This window comes from Sus scrofa, chromosome 2, assembly GCF_000003025.6.
Source record: "Sus scrofa isolate TJ Tabasco breed Duroc chromosome 2, Sscrofa11.1, whole genome shotgun sequence".
Lineage (NCBI taxonomy): Eukaryota > Metazoa > Chordata > Mammalia > Artiodactyla > Suidae > Sus > Sus scrofa.
In genome coordinates, this window is record NC_010444.4 from 127993763 (window position 1) to 128004741 (window position 10979).

Genomic DNA, 10979 nt, shown 5'->3' on the forward strand with positions numbered 1-10979 from the left:
TGTGTTAGAAATACAAATTCTGAGGCCCCACCCCAGACCCACTAAATCAGAAATTCTGAGATTGGAGCCCAGTGACCCATGTTTTAACCAGCCCTGGAGGTGATTTTCAAGCATGCCCAAGTTTGAGAACCCCTGACCTAGGCTAGTGTTTTTAAGTTGGATATTTTGAAAAGCAGAGCCTGAGATGAAGAGTCTTTTGAGAGTGATATTAAGAACATAATCTCAGGAGTTCCCTTGTGGCGCAGTGGGTTAAGGATCCAACATCGTCGCTACAGCGGCTTAGATGCACAGGAAGTGGGCTCTGGAGCACAAGCCACAGAGCAGTTATCACCCCTTTAGGCAAAGGGCCAACCTTTGTTATGTGCTGTCCTTAGTCACTGACTGAGGCCTCCCACCAGCTGAAGGACGTTCTCTGGGGTTAGGAGAAGCTGGTTGTCATTAGCAGCTAACAGTCGCAGTGGCTGGGGGTCAGGGCCAGGGACAGGGGTGGAGGGTCAGATGGGGGGCGGGGCTGGGTGAGACACTGCAAGTCTACTATGACTACTGCTTTTACCTCCGCCCCACTGATGTGTAAAGGTATAAATCGGCTTCAGACAGAGACAAGCTCCATGACTTTGACTGTGGATCCAATGAAGAAGAACTCATTGACAGGCGCTCCATACCCAGGACAACATCAAGTATGCAAGTATGAAGCAGGAAAGATATAAAGCTGCAGCCTAACCCTGAACAGCCACCAGAAAACTCATCCACCTCAGTCACCCTTGAGTAATATTAATTCCAGAATAAATTGGTGAGAACATGAAAGCAGCAGCCTCTAGAAAATGTCAGCAAATCACTGGTTCCATACAATGTGGGTTCAGATGCCCCAAAGCTAATCCTCCTTTTGTAAGTAAGTGCACCCTGATTTCCCTAAGGGTACGTGTACCTTCCCTGCTTTGTGCTGGTCTAAGGGAAGCCGCAGAAAACTGTGCCTGACCTGCTAGACAAGTTGTGGGCACGTAGCCCCGTCTGAGCTGACAGATCAGACTGTCATGTGACTGACTGTGGTCCCAGCACATTCTTAGCAGGGACTGAGTCCTGAAGAAACCCTTCATCAGTCCCTACTAGCCTGGCTCCCTGAGGGCCTTCACCAGTGAGATTATCTGTAATTCCCTTAGATCTTTCCAGCTCCGTCTTCTCCCCAAAAATTCTTCTGCTTAAGTAAGTCAGTGTTGGTTTTTGTTGCTTGCTCCAAAGAACCCTGACTGATGCTTGTTCTCAAATTCCTTGAGTTTGACAGCCCGTTTTTTAAATGCTTTGGGTTTTGTTCAGTTATCAAAGCTTGTCCCGATTTGTCTTCCTGCATAACAAGCCATTCCAAAACTTGATGGTGTAAAAGGAAGCACTTTACTAAGGTCAAGGTCACAGAGTCTGTGGGTCAGGCATAGCAGGGATGGTTTGTCTCTGGTTCAAAATGTCTGGAAATCAGCTCAAAAGACTCAAACACCCAGGGTTGAGGGCTATCACTCAAGAGCTGGAGGCTGGAATCATCTAGAGGTATCTTATGTGTCCCGTGTCTGAACTTGGATGGCTCAGAGGCTTAATTCAATGGGGCTGTCAACTTGAGCACCTACCTATGGTATTTCCTCGCAGCCAGGGCTTCCTCACAGCATGGCGGCAGCAGGGTATTGGAACTTCTACGCCATGGCTCATGACTCCAGAGCAAATAGTTCAGGCAAAAAGCAGAAGCTGAGTGCTATTTATGACTTGGTCTTGGAAGTCACAAAACTTCAATTTTGATGCATTCTATCGACTGTAAATGCATCCCAAGTCTAGTCCAGATTCAAGGGGATAGGATATAAGATCCCACCCCTCGATGGGACAGAGCTGAAGAATTTGGTAACACGGTTTAAAACAGGCATAAATACATATAGAAAAGAATACAAAGCCCATCGGTCTTAAGTGCACAGCTGGACACAGTTTTACACACTCCATCAGAATGTTTCAAAGCACCATAGAAGTTTGCTTATGTCCCTTTCCACAGTCCCTGGAAGGAGAAATTATTGTTCTGACTCCATGGTCATCAAATAGTTTTGTCTGTTCTTAACTACATTGAATCACATAGTATATTCTTGGCCTTTTTTTTTTTTTCTTTCATTCTCAATATCATCTCTATGAAATTCATCCATGTGGTTCTATGTATCTGTAGTTTGTCTGTCTTCACTCCTGTGCACTATTCCTTTACATGGCTATACCACAATTTACATGCACATTCTCTTGTCAATGGGCATTTGAACTATTTCCAGGTTGGGGCAGTTATGAATAAAGCTGTTATCCCTATATGTTTGAAGACCCATTTTCACTTTGTGTAATAGCTATTAATTTTAAAAGTAATAATGCTAAAAAGCAACATTATAAACCCAGTCACATTTGTGAAAAAATTTCTATTATTTCTTTTTTCTTTTTGGCCACCCCATGGCATATAAAGTTCCCAGGCCAAGCATCAGATCTGAGCTGCAATTGCAACCTCTCTGCAGCTGCAGCAACACCTTGCCAGGCAGGGGATCCAACCTTGGTCCCGGCGCTGTGAAGACGTGGCCAATCCCACCACACCACAGGGGGAACTCCAGTACGATTTTGTTTTAATAGCATATATATGTATTTAAAATAATACCTATGTATGTGACAATATACTTTCTACTAATAATACTCACGTCACGTGGATTTATGGACCCCTTTGCAATAACCTGTGGTCCCCACCCTATCCCCAGGGGTATGCGGCACTCAGATCAGGAATAAATGTTATCGAGGATTCGTTTACCTTTGGAATCTTTAAGTAAGATATGTGCTAAAATTTGGATGCCCCTTCTCATTGCTCCAATGTTACAAGCTATATAATCACACCAGAAAGCAGAGTTTGTAATCACCATTCTCCTGTTACGCTTTCTTGCTTCCTACTGAAGCACAAGTTTTTATCCCAGTGGGGCACGTTAAGCTCAGGCTCTTTTCTGCCAAATAGAATCGTACACAGCAAAAACGGCTAGTTCTGTAATTACGATAATGAGATTGACTTTCGTCTTGAATGAAATTTGAATTTAATGCCTTTGAGGTGAAGGAAACCAAATCAGATAAATTAGAATCCATGTTGGAATTATTTTTTCAGAGTGACCTTCCGGCTTTCAGAAATGCTTGTGGAGTTAATCCCACCACATTTCTCTCTGCTCAATCTTCTATGGCGATGGAATTGGACTGAATTACTGGAGCTGAGGTTGAGTTTTTGGGTGGTTTGCTCCTTCTCGCTGACATTTTCCCTCCCTTCTATGGCTCTTTGCCTTTCAGGCTTTCATCCTTGAATTGGGCTGTTTGGGGGTCACCGGCCCTTCACCCAGAGACCCAAAATAAAGCTCCCGGTCACATTTCCTCAAGTTCTGCTTTGTCACTGTTGGAGTCGCTCTAGTCTAGAAGGGAAATCTAGTTTAGTCTATAAGGAAGACTGTATAGAATGTTTTATGGGATGGCACACACAAAAAAATGCTAAATAAAATGGATGAGGTTGTATTGTACACTTTGATATTAACCTACGAGTGCCAGGAAGAGCTTAATTGATTGATGATAGGCCCAAGATCCATTTGAATTTTGCTCAGCCCATTCATTTTAGTTTTGCTGACAATCTGAACACCATATTTGTTAGTATAAAGTCAGTCTCTGGGTAAATGGACTGTCAGCAGTGATATTGTACCATCTTTTGAGGTGAAATGCAAAAACCTTTATCGATAATTTTTAAGGTAAAAAAAAAAAAACTTTTGAAGTAAATAAATCTATGTTAAAAAAAATGTAAAGCCCTCCCCTTCGGCTCTATTGGCATGTGTAGATGACTGCTACAGCTACTTCTCTTTAATCATTTTGTGGCTGGTCGATGTTATCACAGTCTCTGGGGGAACTCTAACTCCGAATATTTCTTTTTAAGTCTAGTGATTGCTTGACAGGGTGCAGGGGAAGGCTCTAATCAGAAAAAAAAAAAAAAAAAAAAAAAAAAAAAAAAAAAAACTCTGGTAACAATAAAATGCAGAGACCTACTTCCCTTTGACTCCCTTATATATAGGTCACAAATGATGATACAGCCTAGCTATAATTCACCAAAATATGCATGCTACAAAATTCCAGGCGGTGCAAAGCTATCATTAACCTTCATTTACCAACAATGACTGTGTTCTCTTCTGCCTGAATCACCTCGAGTCATTCTATTTTATGTTCACGAGTTGGCCTTTCATCTTCCACTGATACATTTCTGTTATGCAAAGTCTGACAAGAGGAGATTACTGAAAGTCTCCTTGTTTTTCTTTTAAAGAGCCTCTTGGATGATAACTGTATTTGTTCATGAGAAAATGAACTCTGAGAACAGTGTAATATTTGCCTCTCTAAGGGCCTCATAAAAAGAGATTGCACTACTCTCCAAATCCTTACCTGCCCCAACCACCACCATGACAACCACACACACATCATCTTGCTGCTGTCCTCAGTCTTTACCTAGAAATATCATTCCTAGAAGGAAGAGATTTCAGCCTAGTGGCATTAGTCATGTGGCTCTTGGGCTGGAAGGAATAGCCGGGAGCATGATAATGCCGTCTTCTGATAGAACACTGATTTATTCATGTTAAGGTTGTAAACCAAAGCTTGGACAATTTTTCATAGTGTGGTCATTTAAACTGGATATCCCTAAATATTAACTAGCATCTCTGGGCTTAACTGCTACTGCTTTGATGCTTGTAGCAAAAATTGAGTTATGTTGATTTTGAAGTATTTTTCAAGATGCACAGCAATTGCACAAAGATACATGATGAGAAAAAGCAAGGAAGTACTGCAGAACTATACATGAGTAAAACGTACCATCTCTGCCTTGTAGCAACAAAGTAGAGATTACCTTTGCACATTTCAAAGATGGATAGATCTTGATGCTTCCAAGATTTATTCTTTCGATAGGGCTATTTGTATACTTAATATAACTTTATAGAGACTATAAGACACACATATTAAATATAAAATAGGAATACCTCTATCATTTTCCTATGTGTTAGTTTTTCCTCCCTAACAAGCAAACTACTTGGCATCTTGAAGTTTAAATCTTAAAATATCTATTTTATGGCACCTAAACTGATGAGCTTAATGTTATATTCAAAATGAGTTCTCTAGAAGTTCTTGATTGGGGTTCTGACACTTCCTTTTTTTTTGTCTTTCTGCCTTTTCTAGGGCTGCTCCCAAGGCATATGGAGGTTCCCAGGCTAGGGGTCTAATCGGAGCTGTTACTGCTGACCTACCTCAGAGCCACAGCAACACAGGTTCTGAGCAGCATCTGCGACTTACACCACAGCTCACAAGGCTGTGGGATCCTTAACCCACTGAGCAAGGCCAGGAATCGAACCCACAACCTCATGGTTCCTAGTCAGATTCGTTAACCACTGTGCCATGACGGGAACTCCTGGTTCTGACACTTCTGAGACCAGATGACACTCAGAACTCTTCCTGCTCCCTTGCCTTCTTTGTCTAGTTATTTTCAAGTTCTTCTTCAAAACTCAGCAGGGAGCTTTTTTGTTGTGGCGGCCGACATATCATCGAGACTAAAGAAGACCTGAAAACTTAGGTGGCCACGTGAGCCAAGGCCACGGCCACATCTGGAAACACAGGAAGCACCCACGAGGCTGGGGTAATGCTGGTGGTTGGCACCAGCCCAGGATCACCTTCAACAACTATCACCCAGAATATTTTGGGAAACTTGGTATGAGGCATTACCACTTAAAGAGCAACTAGAGCTTCTGCCCAACTGTCAACCTTGATAAATTTGTGACAGCGGTCAGTGAGCAGACATGGGTAAATGCTGCCAAGAGCAAGACTGGAGCTGCTCCTGTCATTGATGTGGTTCAATCCAGCCTCTACAAAGTCTGGGGAAGGGAAAGCTTCCAAAGCAGACCATCCTCAGAAAGGTCAAGGTCTTCGGAAGAGCAGAAGGGAAGGTTAAGAATGTGAGTGGGGCCAGGGGCCTGGTAGCATGAAGTCACATGGTGGGAAACTCATTATATGTTCCCAAGAGAAAAACAAAACCAAAACAAGTGAACACAAAAACCTCAGCAGGGACAGCATGTGTAGGATGTGTCCCGCAGCATTTTCAACCAATGCATGCAAAGCAATTTTAACAACTTGGGGAAAATGTTCATTAAATAACGTTATTCGGGATGTCACAATGTAAAATTCTTCCATGACAAATCTCTTCATGTGCAAACCAGTCTGACTTTCCACCCTGTTGTTACTGCCCCATCAAAACCCAGACAAACAGCTCAGAGCTCTGCTTGCCAAGGGATCGTCACTGATTGGCTCAAGCCTGGAATCTGATTTAAGGGTGTCCATTACATTTTCTCTCCCCCTGGAGTATTTTTTCTACTTCTCTTAAAATTGTTTGTCAAAATGTACATACTTTTTAGTACGTAAATTTACATTCTTTTTAGCGTACAATTCTATAAATTTCGACAAATGCGTAGAGCCGTGGCACTGCCAATGTAATCAGGCTACAGAACATTTTCACTGACCCCACCAACCCTGACAAAACTCTTACACGACCTCTTTTTAATCAAACAATGTCAGCCCTTACTCCTGGCAACCACGGATCCATTCTTGACTCCAGTTATCCCTTCCCCTGCTGCCTGAGTTAGCCTCAGGGGGGTTCTGATCTTTGCCAACAAATGAACTTTGACAGAAACAACCTCACACCCAGTGTGATTTTAATCGGGGGGTGTGTGTGCGTGTGCATGCACACGCATGTAGGTAATTTTAAACAACACGGCTTGGCTCTGTAGAGAAAATATTTCATTTCATCCTTGAGTCTATGGACACTCTATTCTTCCTCTCTAGCACCCAGATGTCCCTGGCCAAGAACCATTAATTACATATTTAACATTTAATCTGATCTTACACATTCAAGTCCTTCTTAAAGGGTTATTAGATAAAACGCTCATCTTTCAAATACCCTCCCACTCCCTGTTCTCTGCAAAAGGTAATAGTTGTAAGGATAGGGGACAGCGAAGAAGGCTCACTGACCTCAGGAGAGAAGAGATGAGTCAGATTCTTCCAGCTCCTTGGCCTTCCTTGCCTCTGGAGCAATGACCTCACCACCCGGATGCCACTAGCCCCAGGGTCATCATAGCATTTATTCAGGGCAGGCGGAACTAGTCACCTGGTCTCTCAAAGCTTAGACAAGCCTGGCAATCTAGCTCTCTCTCAGGTCTTTCAAGTCTCACTGAGCACCAGCTTGAGCTCTCCGCCTTACATCTTGTGTGACGGAGACATCCTGCCACCACTGTGGTAACCCCATTGGATAATCTCCACAGTCACTCTAAGCTACTGCTGGGTCCTGCTTGGCAGCATGGGAACCAAGGACAGCTTCAAGGAGATATGCACTAGGACCCCTCTCTGCCTGAGCAGGCTCTCTGAGCACCATGTTTATGTGGCTTTGGCTTCACTTCTACTTGATCTGTGATAATCAACCTGGCAACCTCCTCCTACACCCCCAACAGACCTCAGAAGGGGAAGGAAGGCTGTCGCTGTCAGCCTCATTTCTCTAAATCATCTCTGGGCACACATCTCATCTCTTCCTTCTCTTTTTCCTTTCCCTAGACAACTGGGGCTGCCAAAGAGTCATGGTCTTATTGTCTGGCCCTCCCTTAGCAAATTCCTTGTGATCCAGCCCTTCAAATGTGCCCTTTGAGATCCTCAAGGAGACAGACAATGGACTTAGACACTTTTTCTCAAAGCAATATCCTGGTTTTTCAAGACTACTGACTTGCTGCAAATCCTATTTCTGAAGGTCAAAAGCTGAGTACTATCTCACCATTTCCTGTCTGCTTTCATGGCAGATGGATGGGGATGCCTCAGGCAGAGGAAAACCAAGGTCAAATGCTTAGAAAAACAAAAGAAACCACATCAGACCATTTGAAACTATTATCACCATCACATCCCTCTTTCAGGACACACACACACACACACACACACACACACACTCAGTCTGAACAAACTGGCCCTCGTTCCCAATTTAAAGCCCATCTTGACACAGACTTTCATCTAAAGCCACAAAGGCCTTGAAATGTTATGTCTTTATTGACAGCATCTTGAAAAGGAGGCAAAGGCAGTTCTGATTATATTCCATGACCTATAAGAAAGCATCCTGAATGTTTTCTTCATGGACTTATTTCCCACGTGTTGGCATCACTAATGCCCCCCAGGTCCCTTCTTCCTCACGTTTCAACCATTGCTAGGTTGTCTAAGGGCTCTCTTCTCACTTTGACCCCCCCCCCCCACTCTCACTGTCAGACACTCCACTCTGGGTTTCACACTGTTCAGAGCACATGCATCCCAGAGGGTCCTTTCTCGTGTAAATCCACACAACCACCCTGGCTCCTCTCCATTCTTTCTCCCACCAATACAATTAGCACATTGAGGGCTCCAAGCTAAATGAGGAATCATCCTTGGGGATTGAGGAAGGACAGAAAGTTCACGTTAACAGGTTAAAATATTTACCTAGGCATGCATGCATTGTGTACACGTGCGTGCACACACACGAACAACTAAACACATATACAGAAAATTCCTAAAGACAGCAAATCAAAATGTTGACTGGTCCTCTTTGGATGGTAGGATTATAGCTATTTTTTCCTTACATTTTTTGGAATTCTCATAAAATTCGATGATGTGCCTTGATTGCTTCTGTTAAAAAAAAAAAAAAAAAAAGCTGAGATTTTAAAAACTTGTCTGAAGACTCACTTCCTTTAAGAAACCTGATCTACTAAACTCCTACACCTGAATCCCTAGCAATTAATGTATTTATTAAACATTCAAGTGCTATTTATCAAGCACTAATTATATGGCAGTTTCTATGTGTCAATACAACGCCAGAATGTCCAATACACTGAGAGAATATTTGAAACAGTACACCATCATTATGGCCAGGTAGCAACCACACAAATGGACACAGGCTACAGGGCTGGACTGGGTCTAGAAGCCTCTACTCTTCCTCTAATTGCTGCGGGGAAAAGTTGGGACACCTCTGGGACAAAGGACACTCTGAAGTCATTTGCCAACTAGAACGGGAGTATTTTTACTATTTTATCAAGTATTTTCAGTATTTAGCACACCTGTTCATATATCATTTAGTTCTACTCTCAAATCTCATATTATTAAAAACAAATATGCACACACATATATGTACACATATTATGTATGTCTTCTCACCCTAAATATAAATGCATACCCATTTATTTATATACATCTTCTAACTCAGATGGTTCTATTTCTATTCCTGAGAGTGCCTTGCACAAATGATACACATGATAGATAGTCAATAAATCCATGTTGACCCTCTGAAGCTACCGCCAGCAACTAGCTGGTCCAGACAGTGGTTAGAAAACAGTGTTTCTCAGTGTGTAAGACTCAGCCCACTGGAGATGTGTAACATGAAACAATTCACAAATTCTTCATTAAATAACACTAACTCACAGAAATGATAAAAGTGATTCTACTTGCAATTCTTTCTCAACCCTTCCACCTAAATTAAGGAAAGAATACTTTTCCCACCTCCCTAAACTTACACCTTCTTTTTAAGAAAAAGGGACCAGGCTCCAAGTTCAGTGCCGAATCCTAACCACTAGACCACCAGGGACCTTTTTAGCCTTGAGAGGCTAAGAACTGTTGTTTTGTCTTCACAGTTTTTGTGTTGTGTCGAACTTCTATTTTTGGCCTGTGATATCCTGTTTCCTTTTCTAACAGATTTCGTTAAATAAAAAGTCAGCTTTTTTCTTAAGACTTAGCAAATTTTGGAGAGATGGATCTCCAAGGGTGGGTATTTCTGCTCTACAAGCCACTCCAGCTAAATTCTTTCATCTCTAAAGCCTGGCAATCCTCTTTGCCGAGAGCTATGAACACAATCCAAAGGTGGGCCAGTTAGCACAAGTCCTGGGAGAAGATGGGACCAGAAAGGAGATGGCCTGACACTCAGCCTGCGGAAAAAACCACCTGAGTTTCAGGAACACAGTCATCCATGAATCACCTTCATTACCCACGCAAGCCTCCCACACCCATGCCTCTCAGCCGGCCTTTCTGCAGCTTTGCCTCACGTCATCACGTTGATTTCTCCCAAGACAAGACCCTCAGTGGAAGAGGCAGCTCATGTGGCTCATTCTAGACCCGACAGCATCCAAAGACTTGGGGGCCTCAATTTTCCTCAACATGACTCAGCATATCCAAGCTCATTATTTCTACTTATCTTTGCGCTATGTAGAAAATGGAGAAGACAACCACAATTTGCTCTTTTTTTTTTTCTTTTTTTTTTGTCTTTTTGCCACTTCTGGGGCCGCTCCTGCAGCATATGGAGGTTCCCAGGCTAGGGGTCTAATTGGAGCTGTAGCCACCGGCCTACACCAGAGCCACAGCAACTCGGGATCCGAGCCGGGTCTGCAACCTACATCACAGCTCATGGCAATGCCAGATCCTTAACCCACTGAGCAAGGCCAGGGATCGAACCTGCAACCTCATGGTTCCTAGTCGGATTCGTTAACCATTGAGTCACGATGGGAACTCCCACAATTTGCTCTTAAATGTTAGCAGAAACTAAACTCCTGATCTTAGGGATTCCAGGAAAATTATATGACACACTGTTAGGAATGTACCGAAGAAATAGTTATATTGAAATTCTATTGTTATCAGTTAATATTAATTGCCAAGCACTCGATCAGCTTGGGGCTAAGCAAGTGATCCCAATCTTTCCATTCTTACATGCTAAGGGATAAGATAAAAAAAAAAAAAATAGATTCCTATTTGGGAGAAGCAGTCTCTTGTTTTTGTGATAAACAAAATAGTGCATTGAGTAAGTCCTGTTCTAATTTGATAAGGATCCAGGAGAGACTGATGGTTGAGGGCAGAATTCCAGGAGATTCCCTCTAAAAAGAATTGTTAGAGAAAAA

At 42.7% G+C, this 10979-nt stretch overlaps 1 pseudogene; it reads left to right on the plus strand.

Moving 5' to 3' along the window:
- On the plus strand, positions 5424 to 7188 carry LOC110259461 (annotated as a pseudogene).